At 46.5% G+C, this 24,250-nt stretch overlaps 7 non-coding genes and 2 pseudogenes across 7 annotated transcripts; all 9 read left to right on the top strand.

Annotated features, from left to right (window-relative positions):
- The first annotated feature begins 1,676 nt into the window (after window positions 1-1,676).
- Window positions 1,677-1,795, top strand: LOC147103802 (5S ribosomal RNA). The gene has a single exon (XR_015072554.1). It is a non-coding gene; the product is annotated as a 5S ribosomal RNA (ribosomal RNA).
- Window positions 1,796-4,222: 2,427 nt separating this feature from the next.
- Window positions 4,223-4,341, top strand: LOC147103801 (5S ribosomal RNA). The gene has a single exon (XR_015072668.1). It is a non-coding gene; the product is annotated as a 5S ribosomal RNA (ribosomal RNA).
- A 2,415-nt stretch (window positions 4,342-6,756) lies between these two features.
- Window positions 6,757-6,875, top strand: LOC147103800 (5S ribosomal RNA). Its single transcript, XR_015072767.1, has one exon. It is a non-coding gene; the product is annotated as a 5S ribosomal RNA (ribosomal RNA).
- A 2,398-nt stretch (window positions 6,876-9,273) lies between these two features.
- LOC147103799 (5S ribosomal RNA) lies at window positions 9,274-9,392 on the top strand. Its single transcript, XR_015072603.1, has one exon. It is a non-coding gene; the product is annotated as a 5S ribosomal RNA (ribosomal RNA).
- A 2,431-nt stretch (window positions 9,393-11,823) lies between these two features.
- On the top strand, window positions 11,824-11,942 carry LOC147103798 (5S ribosomal RNA; annotated as a pseudogene).
- A 2,423-nt stretch (window positions 11,943-14,365) lies between these two features.
- Window positions 14,366-14,484, top strand: LOC147103797 (5S ribosomal RNA). Its single transcript, XR_015072593.1, has one exon. It is a non-coding gene; the product is annotated as a 5S ribosomal RNA (ribosomal RNA).
- A 2,431-nt stretch (window positions 14,485-16,915) lies between these two features.
- Window positions 16,916-17,034, top strand: LOC147103796 (5S ribosomal RNA). The gene has a single exon (XR_015072552.1). It is a non-coding gene; the product is annotated as a 5S ribosomal RNA (ribosomal RNA).
- A 2,435-nt stretch (window positions 17,035-19,469) lies between these two features.
- On the top strand, window positions 19,470-19,588 carry LOC147103795 (5S ribosomal RNA). Its single transcript, XR_015072748.1, has one exon. It is a non-coding gene; the product is annotated as a 5S ribosomal RNA (ribosomal RNA).
- Window positions 19,589-22,011: 2,423 nt separating this feature from the next.
- LOC147103794 (5S ribosomal RNA) lies at window positions 22,012-22,130 on the top strand (annotated as a pseudogene).
- The last annotated feature ends 2,120 nt before the right edge of the window (window positions 22,131-24,250 follow it).

Here is a 24,250-nt window from a genome sequence, read left to right as displayed (position 1 = left end):
TGCCTCTACCACCCTTTCAGGCAGTGCATTCCAGACCCCCACCATTCACTGGGTGAAAAAATGTCTCCTCAAATTCCCTGTAAACCTCCTACCAATTACTTGAAATCTATTATTGACCCTTCTGCTAAGGGAAATAGGTCCTTCCTATCCACTCTATCTCGGCCCCTCATAATTTTACACACCTCAATTAGGTCTCGCCTCAGCCTCCTGTGTTCCAAAGAAAACAACCCCAGCCTATCCAATCTTTCCTCATAACTAAAATTCCCCAGCCCAGGCAACATCCTCGGAAATCTCCTCTGCACCTTCTCTAGTGCAATCGCATCCTTCTTGTAATGTGGTGACCAGAACTGCACGCGGCACTCTAGCTGCGGCCTAACTAGTGTTTTATACAGTTGAAGCATAACCTCCCCGCTCTTATATTCTACGCCTCGGCTAATAAAGGCAAGTATCCCGTATGCCTGCTTAACCACTTTATCTACCTGTCCTGCTACCTTCAGGGATCTGTGGACATGCACTCCAAGGTCCCGCTGATCCTCTGCATTTCTCAGTGTCCTACCATTTATTGTGTATTCCAACTGAATTCCATTTGCCACTGTTCTGCCCACTAGACGAGTCCATTGATATCTTCCTGCAGTCTACAGCATTCTGTTTCATTATTAACCACACGGCCAATTTTTGTATCATCTGCAAACTTCTTAATCATACTTCCTACATTCAAATCCAAATCATTGATATATACCAGAAAAAGCAAAGGGCCCAGTACTGAGTCGGTGCAGGCTCGATGGGCCGAAATGGCCTCTATCTGCACTGTGGGGTTTCTGTGATTCTGTGAGCCCTGCGGAACCCCACTGGAAACAGCCTTCCGGTCACAAAAACACCCTTCGACCATTACCCTTTGTTTCCTGCCTCTGAGCCAATTTTGGATCCAACTTGCCACTTTGCCTTGGATCCCATGGGCTTTTACTTTCGTGACCAATCTGGCATGCGGGACCTTATCAAAAGCCTTGCTAAAATCCATATAGACTACATCAAAGGCACTACCCTCATCGACCCTCCTTGTTACCTCCTCGAAAAATTGAATTGCGTTAGTCAGACACGACCTTCCGTTAAGAAATCCATGCTGACTGTCCCTGATTAATCCGTGTCTTTCTAAATGAAGATTTCTCCTGTCCCTCAGAACTTTTTCCAATAATTTTCCCACCACCGAGGTTAGGCTGACTGGCCTGTAATTATGCGGTCTATCCCTCTCTCCCTTTTGAAAGAACGGTAGCACGTTAGCAGTCCTCCAGTGGTCGGGCACCACACCTGTAGCCAGAGAGGATTGTAAAATGATGGTGAGAGCCTGTGCTATTTGGTGTCTTACTTCTCTTAAGAGTGTGGGATAGATTTGATGCGGGCCTGGGTATTTGTCCAGTTTGAAAGATGCTACAGCCCTTAAGACTTGGTGTTTGAGCATGTTTATTTGATGTAATATTTGAATAGAAGGCAATGAAGGGTTGGGCTTGTAGTTTGTTTGTGTGGGAGGCAGAGCAGCAAGAAGAGGTGGAGGGGGGGTGGGGGGTTGCGGGAGGAGTAAAATTTGTAAATGTAAATTGAGTGTTGAATACTTGTATGAATGCGTAGAAGAGAAAAAAATGGGCGACAGCTTTAAGTAAAGAGAAAGCCAGCTAGCATATGCCTACGGCCATACTAGTCTGAATGCGCCCGATCTCGTCTGATCTCGGAAGCTAAGCAGAGTCAGGCCTGGTTAGTACTTGGATGGGAGACCGCCTGGGAATACCGGGTGCAGTAGGCTTTTGCTGCCGCCACAGGCTGCTCAACGTTTTGCACACACACGCGCACACACTGCTCTTAATCAATCAACATCCTTTTTGCTGCTCTCTCTCTCTCTCTCTGTCTCTCTCTCTCGCTTTCCTTTGACCATTTCTTCGCTGCACATTCTCCTGCTGCTACACAAATGCAAGGGGCTCCAGACACAGGGCCGAAATAAGCAGAAGAAGAAAATAAGATAGCCAAAATACACACACTGGCGGAGGGCCACCAGGACACAGCAGCAGAGAGGAGAGACAAGGTGCATAGAAAACTCGGAGGGACAAACAGCAACAGAACAAAGAAGAATGTAGAAAGAGCAGCAGTTAAATTCAGGAAAAAAGCAAAGCCAACTAGCATGCTGTTGAAATGCATGTGTGTTAATGCGAGGAGCGTTACAAATAAGATTGACGAGTTGCAGGCGCAAGTTGCCACATGGGGTTATGCAATAGTAGCTATAACGGAGACCTGGCTTCAAAATGGGCGGAATTGGAAACTAAACAATCCTGGCTACAATGTAATAACATTTGTAGAAGTCGTGTGGGCAGATGTCACATGATCAGGCAGAATCATAGAAATTTACAGCACAGAAGGAGGCCATTCGGCCCATCTTGTCCGTGCCAGCCGACAAAGAGCAATCCACCCAAATCCCACTTTACAGCACTTGGTCCGTAGCCTTGTAGGTTACGGCAGTTCAAGTGCATATCCAAGTACTTTTTAAACGTGATGAGGGTTTCTGCCTCTACCACCCTTTCAGGCAGTGCATTCCAGACCCCCACCATTCACTGGGTGAAAAAATGTCTCCTCAAATTCCCTGTAAACCTCCTACCAATTACTTGAAATCTATTATTGACCCTTCTGCTAAGGGAAATAGGTCCTTCCTATCCACTCTATCTCGGCCCCTCATAATTTTACACACCTCAATTAGGTCTCGCCTCAGCCTCCTGTGTTCCAAAGAAAACAACCCCAGCCTATCCAATCTTTCCTCATAACTAAAATTCCCCAGCCCAGGCAACATCCTCGGAAATCTCCTCTGCACCTTCTCTAGTGCAATCGCATCCTTCTTGTAATGTGGTGACCAGAACTGCACGCGGCACTCTAGCTGCGGCCTAACTAGTGTTTTATACAGTTGAAGCATAACCTCCCCGCTCTTATATTCTACGCCTCGGCTAATAAAGGCAAGTATCCCGTATGCCTGCTTAACCACTTTATCTACCTGTCCTGCTACCTTCAGGGATCTGTGGACATGCACTCCAAGGTCCCGCTGATCCTCTGCATTTCTCAGTGTCCTACCATTTATTGTGTATTCCAACTGAATTCCATTTGCCACTGTTCTGCCCACTAGACGAGTCCATTGATATCTTCCTGCAGTCTACAGCATTCTGTTTCATTATTAACCACACGGCCAATTTTTGTATCATCTGCAAACTTCTTAATCATACTTCCTACATTCAAATCCAAATCATTGATATATACCAGAAAAAGCAAAGGGCCCAGTACTGAGTCGGTGCAGGCTCGATGGGCCGAAATGGCCTCTATCTGCACTGTGGGGTTTCTGTGATTCTCTGAGCCCTGCGGAACCCCACTGGAAACAGCCTTCCGGTCACAAAAACACCCTTCGACCATTACCCTTTGTTTCCTGCCTCTGAGCCAATTTTGGATCCAACTTGCCACTTTGCCTTGGATCCCATGGGCTTTTACTTTCGTGACCAATCTGGCATGCGGGACCTTATCAAAAGCCTTGCTAAAATCCATATAGACTACATCAAAGGCACTACCCTCATCGACCCTCCTTGTTACCTCCTCGAAAAATTGAATTGCATTAGTCAGACACGACCTTCCGTTAAGAAATCCATGCTGACTGTCCCTGATTAATCCGTGTCTTTCTAAATGAAGATTTCTCCTGTCCCTCAGAACTTTTTCCAATAATTTTCCCACCACCGAGGTTAGGCTGACTGGCCTGTAATTATGCGGTCTATCCCTCTCTCCCTTTTGAAAGAACGGTAGCACGTTAGCAGTCCTCCAGTGGTCGGGCACCACACCTGTAGCCAGAGAGGATTGTAAAATGATGGTGAGAGCCTGTGCTATTTGGTGTCTTACTTCTCTTAAGAGTGTGGGATAGATTTGATGCGGGCCTGGGTATTTGTCCAGTTTGAAAGATGCTACAGCCCTTAAGACTTGGTGTTTGAGCATGTTTATTTGATGTAATATTTGAATAGAAGGCAATGAAGGGTTGGGCTTGTAGTTTGTTTGTGTGGGAGGCAGAGCAGCAAGAAGAGGTGGAGGGGGGGTGGGGGGTTGCGGGAGGAGTAAAATTTGTAAATGTAAATTGAGTGTTGAATACTTGTATGAATGCGTAGAAGAGAAAAAAATGGGCGACAGCTTTAAGTAAAGAGAAAGCCAGCTAGCATATGCCTACGGCCATACTAGTCTGAATGCGCCCGATCTCGTCTGATCTCGGAAGCTAAGCAGAGTCAGGCCTGGTTAGTACTTGGATGGGAGACTGCCTGGGAATACCAGGTGCAGTAGGCTTTTGCTGCCGCCACAGGCTGCTCAACGTTTTGCACACACACGCGCACACACTGCTCTTAATCAATCAACATCCTTTTTCCTGCTCTCTGTCTCTCTCTCTCGCTTTCCTTTGACCATTTCTTCGCTGCACATTCTCCTGCTGCTACACAAATGCAAGGGGCTCCAGACACAGGGCCGAAATAAGCAGAAGAAGAAAATAAGATAGCCAAAATACACACACTGGCGGAGGGCCACCAGGACACAGCAGCAGAGAGGAGAGACAAGGTGCATAGAAAACTCGGAGGGACAAACAGCAACAGAACAAAGAAGAATGTAGAAAGAGCAGCAGTTAAATTCAGGAAAAAAGCAAAGCCAACTAGCATGCTGTTGAAATGCATGTGTGTTAATGCGAGGAGTGTTACAAATAAGATTGACGAGTTGCAGGCGCAAGTTGCCACATGGGGTTATGCAATAGTAGCCATAACGGAGACCTGGCTTCAAAATGGGCGGAATTGGAAACTAAACAATCCTGGCTACAATGTAATAACATTTGTAGAAGTCGTGTGGGCAGATGTCACATGATCAGGCAGAATCATAGAAATTTACAGCACAGAAGGAGGCCATTCGGCCCATCTTGTCCGTGCCAGCCGACAAAGAGCAATCCACCCAAATCCCACTTTACAGCACTTGGTCCGTAGCCTTGTAGGTTACGGCAGTTCAAGTGCATATCCAAGTACTTTTTAAACGTGATGAGGGTTTCTGCCTCTACCACCCTTTCAGGCAGTGCATTCCAGACCCCCACCATTCACTGGGTGAAAAAATGTCTCCTCAAATTCCCTGTACACCTCCTACCAATTACTTGAAATCTATTATTGACCCTTCTGCTAAGGGAAATAGGTCCTTCCTATCCACTCTATCTCGGCCCCTCATAATTTTACACACCTCAATTAGGTCTCGCCTCAGCCTCCTGTGTTCCAAAGAAAACAACCCCAGCCTATCCAATCTTTCCTCATAACTAAAATTCCCCAGCCCAGGCAACATCCTCGGAAATCTCCTCTGCACCTTCTCTAGTGCAATCGCATCCTTCTTGTAATGTGGTGACCAGAACTGCACGCGGCACTCTAGCTGCGGCCTAACTAGTGTTTTATACAGTTGAAGCATAACCTCCCCGCTCTTATATTCTACGCCTCGGCTAATAAAGGCAAGTATCCCGTATGCCTGCTTAACCACTTTATCTACCTGTCCTGCTACCTTCAGGGATCTGTGGACATGCACTCCAAGGTCCCGCTGATCCTCTGCATTTCTCAGTGTCCTACCATTTATTGTGTATTCCAACTGAATTCCATTTGCCACTGTTCTGCCCACTAGACGAGTCCATTGATATCTTCCTGCAGTCTACAGCATTCTGTTTCATTATTAACCACACGGCCAATTTTTGTATCATCTGCAAACTTCTTAATCATACTTCCTACATTCAAATCCAAATCATTGATATATACCAGAAAAAGCAAAGGGCCCAGTACTGAGTCGGTGCAGGCTCGATGGGCCGAAATGGCCTCTATCTGCACTGTGGGGTTTCTGTGATTCTGTGAGCCCTGCGGAACCCCACTGGAAACAGCCTTCCGGTCACAAAAACACCCTTCGACCATTACCCTTTGTTTCCTGCCTCTGAGCCAATTTTGGATCCAACTTGCCACTTTGCCTTGGATCCCATGGGCTTTTACTTTCGTGACCAATCTGGCATGCGGGACCTTATCAAAGGCCTTGCTAAAATCCATATAGACTACATCAAAGGCACTACCCTCATCGACCCTCCTTGTTACCTCCTCGAAAAATTGAATTGCGTTAGTCAGACACGACCTTCCGTTAAGAAATCCATGCTGACTGTCCCTGATTAATCCGTGTCTTTCTAAATGAAGATTTCTCCTGTCCCTCAGAACTTTTTCCAATAATTTACCCACCACCGAGGTTAGGCTGACTGGCCTGTAATTATGCGGTCTATCCCTCTCTCCCTTTTGAAAGAACGGTAGCACGTTAGCAGTCCTCCAGTGGTCGGGCACCACACCTGTAGCCAGAGAGGATTGTAAAATGATGGTGAGAGCCTGTGCTATTTGGTGTCTTACTTCTCTTAAGAGTGTGGGATAGATTTGATGCGGGCCTGGGTATTTGTCCAGTTTGAAAGATGCTACAGCCCTTAAGACTTGGTGTTTGAGCATGTTTATTTGATGTAATATTTGAATAGAAGGCAATGAAGGGTTGGGCTTGTAGTTTGTTTGTGTGGGAGGCAGAGCAGCAAGAAGAGGTGGAGGGGGGGTGGGGGGTTGCGGGAGGAGTAAAATTTGTAAATGTAAATTGAGTGTTGAATACTTGTATGAATGCGTAGAAGAGAAAAAAATGGGCGACAGCTTTAAGTAAAGAGAAAGCCAGCCAGCATATGCCTACGGCCCTACTAGTCTGAATGCGCCCGATCTCGTCTGATCTCGGAAGCTAAGCAGAGTCAGGCCTGGTTAGTACTTGGATGGGAGACCGCCTGGGAATACCAGGTGCAGTAGGCTTTTGCTGCCGCTACAGGCTGCTCAACGTTTTGCACACACACGCGCACACACTGCTCTTAATCAATCAACATCCTTTTTGCTGCTCTCTCTCTCTCTCTCGCTTTCCTTTGACCATTTCTTCGCTGCACATTCTCCTGCTGCTACACAAATGCAAGGGGCTCCAGACACAGGGCCGAAATAAGCAGAAGAAGAAAATAAGATAGCCAAAATACACACACTGGCGGAGGGCCACCAGGACACAGCAGCAGAGAGGTGAGACAAGGTGCATAGAAAACTCGGAGGGACAAACAGCAACAGAACAAAGAAGAATGTAGAAAGAGCAGCAGTTAAATTCAGGAAAAAAGCAAAGCCAACTAGCATGCTGTTGAAATGCATGTGTGTTAATGCGAGGAGCGTTACAAATAAGATTGACGAGTTGCAGGCGCAAGTTGCCACATGGGGTTATGCAATAGTAGCCATAACGGAGACCTGGCTTCAAAATGGGCGGAATTGGAAACTAAACAATCCTGGCTACAATGTAATAACATTTGTAGAAGTCGTGTGGGCAGATGTCACATGATCAGGCAGAATCATAGAAATTTACAGCACAGAAGGAGGCCATTCGGCCCATCTTGTCCGTGCCAGCCGACAAAGAGCAATCCACCCAAATCCCACTTTACAGCACTTGGTCCGTAGCCTTGTAGGTTACGGCAGTTCAAGTGCATATCCAAGTACTTTTTAAACGTGATGAGGGTTTCTGCCTCTACCACCCTTTCAGGCAGTGCATTCCAGACCCCCACCATTCACTGGGTGAAAAAATGTCTCCTCAAATTCCCTGTAAACCTCCTACCAATTACTTGAAATCTATTATTGACCCTTCTGCTAAGGGAAATAGGTCCTTCCTATCCACTCTATCTCGGCCCCTCATAATTTTACACACCTCAATTAGGTCTCACCTCAGCCTCCTGTGTTCCAAAGAAAACAACCCCAGCCTATCCAATCTTTCCTCATAACTAAAATTCCCCAGCCCAGGCAACATCCTCGGAAATCTCCTCTGCACCTTCTCTAGTGCAATCGCATCCTTCTTGTAATGTGGTGACCAGAACTGCACGCGGCACTCTAGCTGCGGCCTAACTAGTGTTTTATACAGTTGAAGCATAACCTCCCCGCTCTTATATTCTACACCTCGGCTAATAAAGGCAAGTATCCCATATGCCTGCTTAACCACTTTATCTACCTGTCCTGCTACCTTCAGGGATCTGTGGACATGCACTCCAAGGTCCCGCTGATCCTCTGCATTTCTCAGTGTCCTACCATTTATTGTGTATTCCAACTGAATTCCATTTGCCACTGTTCTGCCCACTAGACGAGTCCATTGATATCTTCCTGCAGTCTACAGCATTCTGTTTCATTATTAACCACACGGCCAATTTTTGTATCATCTGCAAACTTCTTAATCATACTTCCTACATTCAAATCCAAATCATTGATATATACCAGAAAAAGCAAAGGGCCCAGTACTGAGTCGGTGCAGGCTCGATGGGCCGAAATGGCCTCTATCTGCACTGTGGGGTTTCTGTGATTCTGTGAGCCCTGCGGAACCCCACTGGAAACAGCCTTCCGGTCACAAAAACACCCTTGTTTCCTGCCTCTGAGCCAATTTTGGATCCAACTTGCCACTTTGCCTTGGATCCCATGGGCTTTTACTTTCGTGACCAATCTGGCATGCGGGACCTTATCAAAAGCCTTGCTAAAATCCATATAGACTACATCAAAGGCACTACCCTCATCGACCCTCCTTGTTACCTCCTCGAAAAATTGAATTGCATTAGTCAGACACGACCTTCCGTTAAGAAATCCATGCTGACTGTCCCTGATTAATCCGTGTCTTTCTAAATGAAGATTTCTCCTGTCCCTCAGAACTTTTTCCAATAATTTTCCCACCACCGAGGTTAGGCTGACTGGCCTGTAATTATGCGGTCTATCCCTCTCTCCCTTTTGAAAGAACGGTAGCACGTTAGCAGTCCTCCAGTGGTCGGGCACCACACCTGTAGCCAGAGAGGATTGTAAAATGATGGTGAGAGCCTGTGCTATTTGGTGTCTTACTTCTCTTAAGAGTGTGGGATAGATTTGATGCGGGCCTGGGTATTTGTCCAGTTTGAAAGATGCTACAGCCCTTAAGACTTGGTGTTTGAGCATGTTTATTTGATGTAATATTTGAATAGAAGGCAATGAAGGGTTGGGCTTGTAGTTTGTTTGTGTGGGAGGCAGAGCAGCAAGAAGAGGTGGAGGGGGGGTGGGGGGTTGCGGGAGGAGTAAAATTTGTAAATGTAAATTGAGTGTTGAATACTTGTATGAATGCGTAGAAGAGAAAAAAATGGGCGACAGCTTTAAGTAAAGAGAAAGCCAGCTAGCATATGCCTACGGCCATACTAGTCTGAATGTGCCCGATCTCGTCTGATCTCGGAAGCTAAGCAGAGTCAGGCCTGGTTAGTACTTGGATGGGAGACCGCCTGGGAATACCAGGTGCAGTAGGCTTTTGCTGCCGCCACAGGCTGCTCAACGTTTTGCACACACACGCGCACACACTGCTCTTAATCAATCAACATCCTTTTTGCTGCTCTCTCTCTCTCTCTCTCTCTGTCTCTCTCTCTCGCTTTCCTTTGACCATTTCTTCGCTGCACATTCTCCTGCTGCTACACAAATGCAAGGGGCTCCAGACACAGGGCCGAAATAAGCAGAAGAAGAAAATAAGATAGCCAAAATACACACACTGGCGGAGGGCCACCAGGACACAGCAGCAGAGAGGAGAGACAAGGTGCATAGAAAACTCGGAGGGACAAACAGCAACAGAACAAAGAAGAATGTAGAAAGAGCAGCAGTTAAATTCAGGAAAAAAGCAAAGCCAACTAGCATGCTGTTGAAATGCATGTGTGTTAATGCGAGGAGCGTTACAAATAAGATTGACGAGTTGCAGGCGCAAGTTGCCACATGGGGTTATGCAATAGTAGCCATAACGGAGACCTGGCTTCAAAATGGGCGGAATTGGAAACTAAACAATCCTGGCTACAATGTAATAACATTTGTAGAAGTCGTGTGGGCAGATGTCACATGATCAGGCAGAATCATAGAAATTTACAGCACAGAAGGAGGCCATTCGGCCCATCTTGTCCGTGCCAGCCGACAAAGAGCAATCCACCCAAATCCCACTTTACAGCACTTGGTCCGTAGCCTTGTAGGTTACGGCAGTTCAAGTGCATATCCAAGTACTTTTTAAACGTGATGAGGGTTTCTGCCTCTACCACCCTTTCAGGCAGTGCATTCCAGACCCCCACCATTCACTGGGTGAAAAAATGTCTCCTCAAATTCCCTGTAAACCTCCTACCAATTACTTGAAATCTATTATTGACCCTTCTGCTAAGGGAAATAGGTCCTTCCTATCCACTCTATCTCGGCCCCTCATAATTTTACACACCTCAATTAGGTCTCGCCTCAGCCTCCTGTGTTCCAAAGAAAACAACCCCAGCCTATCCAATCTTTCCTCATAACTAAAATTCCCCAGCCCAGGCAACATCCTCGGAAATCTCCTCTGCACCTTCTCTAGTGCAATCGCATCCTTCTTGTAATGTGGTGACCAGAACTGCACGCGGCACTCTAGCTGCGGCCTAACTAGTGTTTTATACAGTTGAAGCATAACCTCCCCGCTCTTATATTCTACGCCTCGGCTAATAAAGGCAAGTATCCCGTATGCCTGCTTAACCACTTTATCTACCTGTCCTGCTACCTTCAGGGATCTGTGGACATGCACTCCAAGGTCCCGCTGATCCTCTGCATTTCTCAGTGTCCTACCATTTATTGTGTATTCCAACTGAATTCCATTTGCCACTGTTCTGCCCACTAGACGAGTCCATTGATATCTTCCTGCAGTCTACAGCATTCTGTTTCATTATTAACCACACGGCCAATTTTTGTATCATCTGCAAACTTCTTAATCATACTTCCTACATTCAAATCCAAATCATTGATATATACCAGCAAAAGCAAAGGGCCCAGTACTGAGTCGGTGCAGGCTCGATGGGCCGAAATGGCCTCTATCTGCACTGTGGGGTTTCTGTGATTCTGTGAGCCCTGCGGAACCCCACTGGAAACAGCCTTCCGGTCACAAAAACACCCTTCGACCATTACCCTTTGTTTCCTGCCTCTGAGCCAATTTTGGATCCAACTTGCCACTTTGCCTTGGATCCCATGGGCTTTTACTTTCGTGACCAATCTGGCATGCGGGACCTTATCAAAAGCCTTGCTAAAATCCATATAGACTACATCAAAGGCACTACCCTCATCGACCCTCCTTGTTACCTCCTCGAAAAATTGAATTGCGTTAGTCAGACACGACCTTCCGTTAAGAAATCCATGCTGACTGTCCCTGATTAATCCGTGTCTTTCTAAATGAAGATTTCTCCTGTCCCTCAGAACTTTTTCCAATAATTTTCCCACCACCGAGGTTAGGCTGACTGGCCTGTAATTATGCGGTCTATCCCTCTCTCCCTTTTGAAAGAGCGGTAGCACGTTAGCAGTCCTCCAGTGGTCGGGCACCACACCTGTAGCCAGAGAGGATTGTAAAATGATGGTGAGAGCCTGTGCTATTTGGTGTCTTACTTCTCTTAAGAGTGTGGGATAGATTTGATGCGGGCCTGGGTATTTGTCCAGTTTGAAAGATGCTACAGCCCTTAAGACTTGGTGTTTGAGCATGTTTATTTGATGTAATATTTGAATAGAAGGCAATGAAGGGTTGGGCTTGTAGTTTGTTTGTGTGGGAGGCAGAGCAGCAAGAAGAGGTGGAGGGGGGGTGGGGGGTTGCGGGAGGAGTAAAATTTGTAAATGTAAATTGAGTGTTGAATACTTGTATGAATGCGTAGAAGAGAAAAAAATGGGCGACAGCTTTAAGTAAAGAGAAAGCCAGCTAGCATATGCCTACGGCCATACTAGTCTGAATGCGCCCGATCTCGTCTGATCTCGGAAGCTAAGCAGCGTCAGGCCTGGTTAGTACTTGGATGGGAGACTGCCTGGGAATACCAGGTGCAGTAGGCTTTTGCTGCCGCCACAGGCTGCTCAACGTTTTGCACACACACGCGCACACACTGCTCTTAATCAATCAACATCCTTTTTGCTGCTCTCTCTCTCTCTGTCTCTCTCTCTCGCTTTCCTTTGACCATTTCTTCGCTGCACATTCTCCTGCTGCTACACAAATGCAAGGGGCTCCAGACACAGGGCCGAAATAAGCAGAAGAAGAAAATAAGATAGCCAAAATACACACACTGGCGGAGGGCCACCAGGACACAGCAGCAGAGAGGAGAGACAAGGTGCATAGAAAACTCGGAGGGACAAACAGCAACAGAACAAAGAAGAATGTAGAAAGAGCAGCAGTTAAATTCAGGAAAAAAGCAAAGCCAACTAGCATGCTGTTGAAATGCATGTGTGTTAATGCGAGGAGTGTTACAAATAAGATTGACGAGTTGCAGGCGCAAGTTGCCACATGGGGTTAGGCAATAGTAGCCATAACGGAGACCTGGCTTCAAAATGGGCGGAATTGGAAACTAAACAATCCTGGCTACAATGTAATAACATTTGTAGAAGTCGTGTGGGCAGATGTCACATGATCAGGCAGAATCATAGAAATTTACAGCACAGAAGGAGGCCATTCGGCCCATCTTGTCCGTGCCAGCCGACAAAGAGCAATCCACCCAAATCCCACTTTACAGCACTTGGTCCGTAGCCTTGTAGGTTACGGCAGTTCAAGTGCATATCCAAGTACTTTTTAAACGTGATGAGGGTTTCTGCCTCTACCACCCTTTCAGGCAGTGCATTCCAGACCCCCACCATTCACTGGGTGAAAAAATGTCTCCTCAAATTCCCTGTAAACCTCCTACCAATTACTTGAAATCTATTATTGACCCTTCTGCTAAGGGAAATAGGTCCTTCCTATCCACTCTATCTCGGCCCCTCATAATTTTACACACCTCAATTAGGTCTCGCCTCAGCCTCCTGTATTCCAAAGAAAACAACCCCAGCCTATCCAATCTTTCCTCATAGCTAAAATTCCCCAGCCCAGGCAACATCCTCGGAAATCTCCTCTGCACCTTCTCTAGTGCAATCGCATCCTTCTTGTAATGTGGTGACCAGAACTGCACGCGGCACTCTAGCTGCGGCCTAACTAGTGTTTTATACAGTTGAAGCATAACCTCCCCGCTCTTATATTCTACGCCTCGGCTAATAAAGGCAAGTATCCCGTATGCCTGCTTAACCACTTTATCTACCTGTCCTGCTACCTTCAGGGATCTGTGGACATGCACTCCAAGGTCCCGCTGATCCTCTGCATTTCTCAGTGTCCTACCATTTATTGTGTATTCCAACTGAATTCCATTTGCCACTGTTCTGCCCACTAGACGAGTCCATTGATATCTTCCTGCAGTCTACAGCATTCTGTTTCATTATTAACCACACGGCCAATTTTTGTATCATCTGCAAACTTCTTAATCATACTTCCTACATTCAAATCCAAATCATTGATATATACCAGAAAAAGCAAAGGGCCCAGTACTGAGTCGGTGCAGGCTCGATGGGCCGAAATGGCCTCTATCTGCACTGTGGGGTTTCTGTGATTCTGTGAGCCCTGCGGAACCCCACTGGAAACAGCCTTCCGGTCACAAAAACACCCTTCGACCATTACCCTTTGTTTCCTGCCTCTGAGCCAATTTTGGATCCAACTTGCCACTTTGCCTTGGATCCCATGGGCTTTTACTTTCGTGACCAATCTGGCATGCGGGACCTTATCAAAAGCCTTGCTAAAATCCATATAGACTACATCAAAGGCACTACCCTCATCGACCCTCCTTGTTACCTCCTCGAAAAATTGAATTGCGTTAGTCAGACACGACCTTCCGTTAAGAAATCCATGCTGACTGTCCCTGATTAATCCGTGTCTTTCTAAATGAAGATTTCTCCTGTCCCTCAGAACTTTTTCCAATAATTTTCCCACCACCGAGGTTAGGCTGACTGGCCTGTAATTATGCGGTCTATCCCTCTCTCCCTTTTGAAAGAACGGTAGCACGTTAGCAGTCCTCCAGTGGTCGGGCACCACACCTGTAGCCAGAGAGGATTGTAAAATGATGGTGAGAGCCTGTGCTATTTGGTGTCTTACTTCTCTTAAGAGTGTGGGATAGATTTGATGCGGGCCTGGGTATTTGTCCAGTTTGAAAGATGCTACAGCCCTTAAGACTTGGTGTTTGAGCATGTTTATTTGATGTAATATTTGAATAGAAGGCAATGAAGGGTTGGGCTTGTAGTTTGTTTGTGTGGGAGGCAGAGCAGCAAGAAGAGGTGGAGGGGGGGTGGGGGGTTGCGGGAGGAGTAAAATTTGTAAATGTAAATTGAGTGTTGAATACTTGTATGAATGCGTAGAAGAGAAAAAAATGGGCGACAGCTTTAAGTAAAGAGAAAGCCAGCTAGCATATGCCTACGGCCATACTAGTCTGAATGTGCCCGATCTCGTCTGATCTCGGAAACTAAGCAGAGTCAGGCCTGGTTAGTACTTGGATGGGAGACCGCCTGGGAATACCAGGTGCAGTAGGCTTTTGCTGCCGCCACAGGCTGCTCAACGTTTTGCACACACACGCGCACACACTGCTCTTAATCAATCAACATCCTTTTTGCTGCTCTCTCTCTCTCTCTCTCTCTGTCTCTCTCTCTCGCTTTCCTTTGACCATTTCTTCGCTGCACATTCTCCTGCTGCTACACAAATGCAAGGGGCTCCAGACACAGGGCCGAAATAAGCAGAAGAAGAAAATAAGATAGCCAAAATACACACACTGGCGGAGGGCCACCAGGACACAGCAGCAGAGAGGAGAGACAAGGTGCATAGAAAACTCGGAGGGACAAACAGCAACAGAACAAAGAAGAATGTCGAAAGAGCAGCAGTTAAATTCAGGAAAAAAGCAAAGCCAACTAGCATGCTGTTGAAATGCATGTGTGTTAATGCGAGGAGCGTTACAAATAAGATTGACGAGTTGCAGGCGCAAGTTGCCACATGGGGTTATGCAATAGTAGCTATAACGGAGACCTGGCTTCAAAATGGGCGAAATTGGAAACTAAACAATCCTGGCTACAATGTAATAACATTTGTAGAAGTCGTGTGGGCAGATGTCACATGATCAGGCAGAATCATAGAAATTTACAGCACAGAAGGAGGCCATTCGGCCCATCTTGTCCGTGCCAGCCGACAAAGAGCAATCCACCCAAATCCCACTTTACAGCACTTGGTCCGTAGCCTTGTAGGTTACGGCAGTTCAAGTGCATATCCAAGTACTTTTTAAACGTGATGAGGGTTTCTGCCTCTACCACCCTTTCAGGCAGTGCATTCCAGACCCCCACCATTCACTGGGTGAAAAAATGTCTCCTCAAATTCCCTGTAAACCTCCTACCAATTACTTGAAATCTATTATTGACCCTTCTGCTAAGGGAAATAGGTCCTTCCTATCCACTCTATCTCGGCCCCTCATAATTTTACACACCTCAATTAGGTCTCGCCTCAGCCTCCTGTGTTCCAAAGAAAACAACCCCAGCCTATCCAATCTTTCCTCATAACTAAAATTCCCCAGCCCAGGCAACATCCTCGGAAATCTCCTCTGCACCTTCTCTAGTGCAATCGCATCCTTCTTGTAATGTGGTGACCAGAACTGCACGCGGCACTCTAGCTGCGGCCTAACTAGTGTTTTATACAGTTGAAGCATAACCTCCCCGCTCTTATATTCTACGCCTCGGCTAATAAAGGCAAGTATCCCGTATGCCTGCTTAACCACTTTATCTACCTGTCCTGCTACCTTCAGGGATCTGTGGACATGCACTCCAAGGTCCCGCTGATCCTCTGCATTTCTCAGTGTCCTACCATTTATTGTGTATTCCAACTGAATTCCATTTGCCACTGTTCTGCCCACTAGACGAGTCCATTGATATCTTCCTGCAGTCTACAGCATTCTGTTTCATTATTAACCACACGGCCAATTTTTGTATCATCTGCAAACTTCTTAATCATACTTCCTACATTCAAATCCAAATCATTGATATATACCAGAAAAAGCAAAGGGCCCAGTACTGAGTCGGTGCAGGCTCGATGGGCCGAAATGGCCTCTATCTGCACTGTGGGGTTTCTGTGATTCTCTGAGCCCTGCGGAACCCCACTGGAAACAGCCTTCCGGTCACAAAAACACCCTTCGACCATTACCCTTTGTTTCCTGCCTCTGAGCCAATTTTGGATCCAACTTGCCACTTTGCCTTGGATCCCATGGGCTTTTACTTTCGTGACCAATCTGGCATGCGGGACCTTATCAAAAGCCTTGCTAAAATCCATATAGACTACATCAAAGGCACTACCCTCATCGACCCTCCTTGTTACCTCCTCGAAAAATTGAATTGCGTTAGTCAGACACGACCTTCCGTTAAGAAATCCATGCTGACTGTCCCTGATTAATCCGTGTCTTTCTAAATGAAGATTTCTCCTGTCCCTCAGAACTTTTTCCAATAATTTTCCCACCACCGAGGTTAGGCTGACTGGCCTGTAATTATGCGGTCTATCCCTCTCTCCCTTTTGAAAGAACGGTAGCACGTTAGCAGTCCTCCAGTGGTCGGGCACCACACCTGTAGCCAGAGAGGATTGTAAAATGATGGTGAGAGCCTGTGCTATTTGGTGTCTTACTTCTCTTAAGAGTGTGGGATAGATTTGATGCGGGCCTGGGTATTTGTCCAGTTTGAAAGATACTACAGCCCTTAAGACTTGGTGTTTGAGCATGTTTATTTGATGTAATATTTGAATAGAAGGCAATGAAGGGTTGGGCTTGTAGTTTGTTTGTGTGGGAGGCAGAGCAGCAAGAAGAGGTGGAGGGGGGGTGGGGGGTTGCGGGAGGAGTAAAATTTGTAAATGTAAATTGAGTGTTGAATACTTGTATGAATGCGTAGAAGAGAAAAAAATGGGCGACAGCTTTAAGTAAAGAGAAAGCCAGCTAGCATATGCCTACGGCCATACTAGTCTGAATGCGCCCGATCTCGTCTGATCTCGGAAGCTAAGCAGAGTCAGGCCTGGTTAGTACTTGGATGGGAGACCGCCTGGGAATACCGGGTGCAGTAGGCTTTTGCTGCCGCCACAGGCTGCTCAACGTTTTGCACACACACGCGCACACACTGCTCTTAATCAATCAACATCCTTTTTGCTGCTCTCTCTCTCTCTCTCTCTCTCTCTGTCTCTCTCTCTCGCTTTCCTTTGACCATTTCTTCGCTGCACATTCTCCTGCTGCTACACAAATGCAAGGGGCTCCAGACACAGGGCCGAAATAAGCAGAAGAAGAAAATAAGATAGCCAAAATACACACACTGGCGGAGGGCCACCAGGACACAGCAGCAGAGAGGAGAGACAAGGTGCATAGAAAACTCGGAGGGACAAACAGCAACAGAACAAAGAAGAATGTAGAAAGAGCAGCAGTTAAATTCAGGAAAAAAGCAAAGCCAACTAGCATGCTGTTGAAATGCATGTGTGTTAATGCGAGGAGCGTTACAAATAAGATTGACGAGTTGCAGGCGCAAGTTGCCACATGGGGTTATGCAATAGTAGCTATAACGGAGACCTGGCTTCAAAATGGGCGGAATTGGAAACTAAACAATCCTGGCTACAATGTAATAACATTTGTAGAAGTCGTGTGGGCAGATGTCACATGATCAGGCAGAATCATAGAAATTTACAGCACAGAAGGAGGCCATTCGGCCCATCTTGTCCGTGCCAGCCGACAAAGAGCAATCCACCCAAATCCCACTTTACAGCACTTGGTCCGTAGCCTTGTAGGTTACGGCAGTTCAAGTGCATATCCAAGTACTTTTTAAACGTGATGAGGGTTTCTGCCTCTACCACCCTTTCAGGCAGTGCATTCCAGACCCCCACCATTCACTGGGTGAAAAAATGTCTCCTCAAATTCCCTGTAAACCTCCTACCAATTACTTGAAATCTATTATTGACCCTTCTGCTAAGGGAAATAGGTCCTTCCTATCCACTCTATCTCGGCCCCTCATAATTTTACACACCTCAATTAGGTCTCGCCTCAGCCTCCTGTGTTCCAAAGAAAACAACCCCAGCCTATCCAATCTTTCCTCATAACTAAAATTCCCCAGCCCAGGCAACATCCTCGGAAATCTCCTCTGCACCTTCTCTAGTGCAATCGCATCCTTCTTGTAATGTGGTGACCAGAACTGCACGCGGCACTCTAGCTGCGGCCTAACTAGTGTTTTATACAGTTGAAGCATAACCTCCCCGCTCTTATATTCTACGCCTCGGCTAATAAAGGCAAGTATCCCGTATGCCTGCTTAACCACTTTATCTACCTGTCCTGCTACCTTCAGGGATCTGTGGACATGCACTCCAAGGTCCCGCTGATCCTCTGCATTTCTCAGTGTCCTACCATTTATTGTGTATTCCAACTGAATTCCATTTGCCACTGTTCTGCCCACTAGACGAGTCCATTGATATCTTCCTGCAGTCTACAGCATTCTGTTTCATTATTAACCACACGGCCAATTTTTGTATCATCTGCAAACTTCTTAATCATACTTCCTACATTCAAATCCAAATCATTGATATATACCAGAAAAAGCAAAGGGCCCAGTACTGAGTCGGTGCAGGCTCGATGGGCCGAAATGGCCTCTATCTGCACTGTGGGGTTTCTGTGATTCTGTGAGCCCTGCGGAACCCCACTGGAAACAGCCTTCCGGTCACAAAAACACCCTTCGACCATTACCCTTTGTTTCCTGCCTCTGAGCCAATTTTGGATCCAACTTGCCACTTTGCCTTGGATCCCATGGGCTTTTACTTTCGTGACCAATCTGGCATGCGGGACCTTATCAAAAGCCTTGCTAAAATCCATATAGACTACATCAAAGGCACTACCCTCATCGACCCTCCTTGTTACCTCCTCGAAAAATTGAATTGCGTTAGTCAGACACGACCTTCCGTTAAGAAATCCATGCTGACTGTCCCTGATTAATCCGTGTCTTTCTAAATGAAGATTTCTCCTGTCCCTCAGAACTTTTTCCAATAATTTTCCCACCACCGAGGTTAGGCTGACTGGCCTGTAATTATGCGGTCTATCCCTCTCTCCCTTTTGAAAGAACGGTAGCACGTTAGCAGTCCTCCAGTGGTCGGGCACCACACCTGTAGCCAGAGAGGATTGTAAAATGATGGTGAGAGCCTGTGCTATTTGGTGTCTTACTTCTCTTAAGAGTGTGGGATAGATTTGATGCGGGCCTGGGTATTTGTCCAGTTTGAAAGATGCTACAGCCCTTAAGACTTGGTGTTTGAGCATGTTTATTTGATGTAATATTTGAATAGAAGGCAATGAAGGGTTGGGCTTGTAGTTTGTTTGTGTGGGAGGCAGAGCAGCAAGAAGAGGTGGAGGGGGGGTGGGGGGTTGCGGGAGGAGTAAAATTTGTAAATGTAAATTGAGTGTTGAATACTTGTATGAATGCGTAGAAGAGAAAAAAATGGGCGACAGCTTTAAGTAAAGAGAAAGCCAGCTAGCATATGCCTACGGCCATACTAGTCTGAATGTGCCCGATCTCGTCTGATCTCGGAAGCTAAGCAGAGTCAGGCCTGGTTAGTACTTGGATGGGAGACCGCCTGGGAATACCGGGTGCAGTAGGCTTTTGCTGCCGCCACAGGCTGCTCAACGTTTTGCACACACACGCGCACACACTGCTCTTAATCAATCAACATCCTTTTTGCTGCTCTCTCTCTCTCTGTCTCTCTCTCTCGCTTTCCTTTGACCATTTCTTCGCTGCACATTCTCCTGCTGCTACACAAATGCAAGGGGCTCCAGACACAGGGCCGAAATAAGCAGAAGAAGAAAATAAGATAGCCAAAATACACACACTGGCGGAGGGCCACCAGGACACAGCAGCAGAGAGGAGAGACAAGGTGCATAGAAAACTCGGAGGGACAAACAGCAACAGAACAAAGAAGAATGTCGAAAGAGCAGCAGTTAAATTCAGGAAAAAAGCAAAGCCAACTAGCATGCTGTTGAAATGCATGTGTGTTAATGCGAGGAGCGTTACAAATAAGATTGACGAGTTGCAGGCGCAAGTTGCCACATGGGGTTATGCAATAGTAGCTATAACGGAGACCTGGCTTCAAAATGGGCGGAATTGGAAACTAAACAATCCTGGCTACAATGTAATAACATTTGTAGAAGTCGTGTGGGCAGATGTCACATGATCAGGCAGAATCATAGAAATTTACAGCACAGAAGGAGGCCATTCGGCCCATCTTGTCCGTGCCAGCCGACAAAGAGCAATCCACCCAAATCCCACTTTACAGCACTTGGTCCGTAGCCTTGTAGGTTACGGCAGTTCAAGTGCATATCCAAGTACTTTTTAAACGTGATGAGGGTTTCTGCCTCTACCACCCTTTCAGGCAGTGCATTCCAGACCCCCACCATTCACTGGGTGAAAAAATGTCTCCTCAAATTCCCTGTAAACCTCCTACCAATTACTTGAAATCTTTTATTGACCCTTCTGCTAAGGGAAATAGGTCCTTCCTATCCACTCTATCTCGGCCCCTCATAATTTTACACACCTCAATTAGGTCTCGCCTCAGCCTCCTGTGTTCCAAAGAAAACAACCCCAGCCTATCCAATCTTTCCTCATAACTAAAATTCCCCAGCCCAGGCAACATCCTCGGAAATCTCCTCTGCACCTTCTCTAGTGCAATCGCATCCTTCTTGTAATGTGGTGACCAGAACTGCACGCGGCACCCTAGCTGCGGCCTAACTAGTGTTTTATACAGTTGAAGCATAACCTCCCCGCTCTTATATTCTACGCCTCGGCTAATAAAGGCAAGTATCCCGTATGCCTGCTTAACCACTTTATCTACCTGTCCTGCTACCTTCAGGGATCTGTGGACATGCACTCCAAGGTCCCGCTGATCCTCTGCATTTCTCAGTGTTCTACCATTTATTGTGTATTCCAACTGAATTCCATTTGCCACTGTTCTGCCCACTAGACGAGTCCATTGATATCTTCCTGCAGTCTACAGCATTCTGTTTCATTATTAACCACACGGCCAATTTTTGTATCATCTGCAAACTTCTTAATCATACTTCCTACATTCAAATCCAAATCATTGATATATACCAGAAAAAGCAAAGGGCCCAGTACTGAGTCGGTGCAGGCTCGATGGGCCGAAATGGCCTCTATCTGCACTGTGGGGTTTCTGTGATTCTGTGAGCCCTGCGGAACCCCACTGGAAACAGCCTTCCGGTCACAAAAACACCCTTCGACCATTACCCTTTGTTTCCTGCCTCTGAGCCAATTTTGGATCCAACTTGCCACTTTGCCTTGGATCCCATGGGCTTTTACTTTCGTGACCAATCTGGCATGCGGGACCTTATCAAAAGCCTTGCTAAAATCCATATAGACTACATCAAAGGCACTACCCTCATCGACCCTCCTTGTTACCTCCTCGAAAAATTGAATTGCGTTAGTCAGACACGACCTTCCGTTAAGAAATCCATGCTGACTGTCCCTGATTAATCCGTGTCTTTCTAAATGAAGATTTCTCCTGTCCCTCAGAACTTTTTCCAATAATTTTCCCACCACCGAGGTTAGGCTGACTGGCCTGTAATTATGCGGTCTATCCCTCTCTCCCTTTTGAAAGAACGGTAGCACGTTAGCAGTCCTCCAGTGGTCGGGCACCACACCTGTAGCCAGAGAGGATTGTAAAATGATGGTGAGAGCCTGTGCTATTTGGTGTCTTACTTCTCTTAAGAGTGTGGGATAGATTTGATGCGGGCCTGGGTATTTGTCCAGTTTGAAAGATACTACAGCCCTTAAGACTTGGTGTTTGAGCATGTTTATTTGATGTAATATTTGAATAGAAGGCAATGAAGGGTTGGGCTTGTAGTTTGTTTGTGTGGGAGGCAGAGCAGCAAGAAGAGGTGGAGGGGGGGTGGGGGGTTGCGGGAGGAGTAAAATTTGTAAATGTAAATTGAGTGTTGAATACTTGTATGAATGCGTAGAAGAGAAAAAAATGGGCGACAGCTTTAAGTAAAGAGAAAGCCAGCTAGCATATGCCTATGGCCATATTAGTCTGAATGCGCCCGATCTCGTCTGATCTCGGAAGCTAAGCAGAGTCAGGCCTGGTTAGTACTTGAATGGGAGACCGCCTGGGAATACCGGGTGCAGTAGGCTTTTGCTGCCGCCACAGGCTGCTCAATGTTTTGCACACACACGCGCACACACTGCTCTTAATCAATCAACATCCTTTTTGCTGCTCTCTCTCTCTCTCTCTCTCTCTCTCTCTCTCTCTCTCTCTCTCTCTCGCTTTCCTTTGACCATTTCTTCGCTGCACATTCTCCTGCTGCTACACAAATGCAAGGGGCTCCAGACACAGGGCCGAAATAAGCAGAAGAAGAAAATAAGATAGCCAAAATACACACACTGGCGGAGGGCCACCAGGACACAGCAGCAGAGAGGAGAGACAAGGTGCATAGAAAACTCGGAGGGACAAACAGCAACAGAACAAAGAAGAATGTAGAAAGAGCAGCAGTTAAATTCAGGAAAAAAGCAAAGGCAACTAGCATGCTGTTGAAATGCATGTGTGTTAATGCGAGGAGCGTTACAAATAAGATTGACGAGTTGCAGGCGCAAGTTGCCACATGGGGTTATGCAATAGTAGCTATAACGGAGACCTGGCTTCAAAATGGGCGGAATTGGAAACTAAACAATCCTGGCTACAATGTAATAACATTTGTAGAAGTCGTGTGGGCAGATGTCACATGATCAGGCAGAATCATAGAAATTTACAGCACAGAAGGAGGCCATTCGGCCCATCTTGTCCGTGCCAGCCGACAAAGAGCAATCCACCCAAATCCCACTTTACAGCACTTGGTCCGTAGCCTTGTAGGTTACGGCAGTTCAAGTGCATATCCAAGTACTTTTTAAACGTGATGAGGGTTTCTGCCTCTACCACCCTTTCAGGCAGTGCATTCCAGACCCCCACCATTCACTGGGTGAAAAAATGTCTCCTCAAATTCCCTGTAAACCTCCTACCAATTACTTGAAATCTATTATTGACCCTTCTGCTAAGGGAAATAGGTCCTTCCTATCCACTCTATCTCGGCCCCTCATAATTTTACACACCTCAATTAGGTCTCGCCTCAGCCTCCTGTGTTCCAAAGAAAACAACCCCAGCCTATCCAATCTTTCCTCATAACTAAAATTCCCCAGCCCAGGCAACATCCTCGGAAATCTCCTCTGCACCTTCTCTAGTGCAATCGCATCCTTCTTGTAATGTGGTGACCAGAACTGCACGCGGCACTCTAGCTGCGGCCTAACTAGTGTTTTATACAGTTGAAGCATAACCTCCCCGCTCTTATATTCTACGCCTCGGCTAATAAAGGCAAGTATCCCGTATGCCTGCTTAACCACTTTATCTACCTGTCCTGCTACCTTCAGGGATCTGTGGACATGCACTCCAAGGTCCCGCTGATCCTCTGCATTTCTCAGTGTCCTACCATTTATTGTGTATTCCAACTGAATTCCATTTGCCACTGTTCTGCCCACTAGACGAGTCCATTGATATCTTCCTGCAGTCTACAGCATTCTGTTTCATTATTAACCACACGGCCAATTTTTGTATCATCTGCAAACTTCTTAATCATACTTCCTACATTCAAATCCAAATCATTGATATATACCAGAAAAAGCAAAGGGCCCAGTACTGAGTCGGTGCAGGCTCGATGGGCCGAAATGGCCTCTATCTGCACTGTGGGGTTTCTGTGATTCTCTGAGCCCTGCGGAACCCCACTGGAAACAGCCTTCCGGTCACAAAAACACCCTTCGACCATTACCCTTTGTTTCCTGCCTCTGAGCCAATTTTGGATCCAACTTGCCACTTTGCCTTGGATCCCATGGGCTTTTACTTTCGTGACCAATCTGGCATGCGGGACCTTATCAAAAGCCTTGCTAAAATCCATATAGACTACATCAAAGGCACTACCCTCATCGACCCTCCTTGTTACCTCCTCGAAAAATTGAATTGCGTTAGTCAGACACGACCTTCCGTTAAGAAATCCATGCTGACTGTCCCTGATTAATCCGTGTCTTTCTAAATGAAGATTTCTCCTGTCCCTCAGAACTTTTTCCAATAATTTTCCCACCACCGAGGTTAGGCTGACTGGCCTGTAATTATGCGGTCTATCCCTCTCTCCCTTTTGAAAGAACGGTAGCACGTTAGCAGTCCTCCAGTGGTCGGGCACCACACCTGTAGCCAGAGAGGATTGTAAAATGATGGTGAGAGCCTGTGCTAT

This window comes from Somniosus microcephalus, chromosome 19 (genome assembly GCF_052327205.1).
Source record: "Somniosus microcephalus isolate GS21.2 chromosome 19, FLI_Smic_1.0, whole genome shotgun sequence".
Classification (NCBI taxonomy): domain Eukaryota; kingdom Metazoa; phylum Chordata; class Chondrichthyes; order Squaliformes; family Somniosidae; genus Somniosus; species Somniosus microcephalus.
The sequence above is the reverse complement of the archived record's forward strand: the minus strand, read 5'-3'. Positions and strand labels throughout refer to the sequence as shown.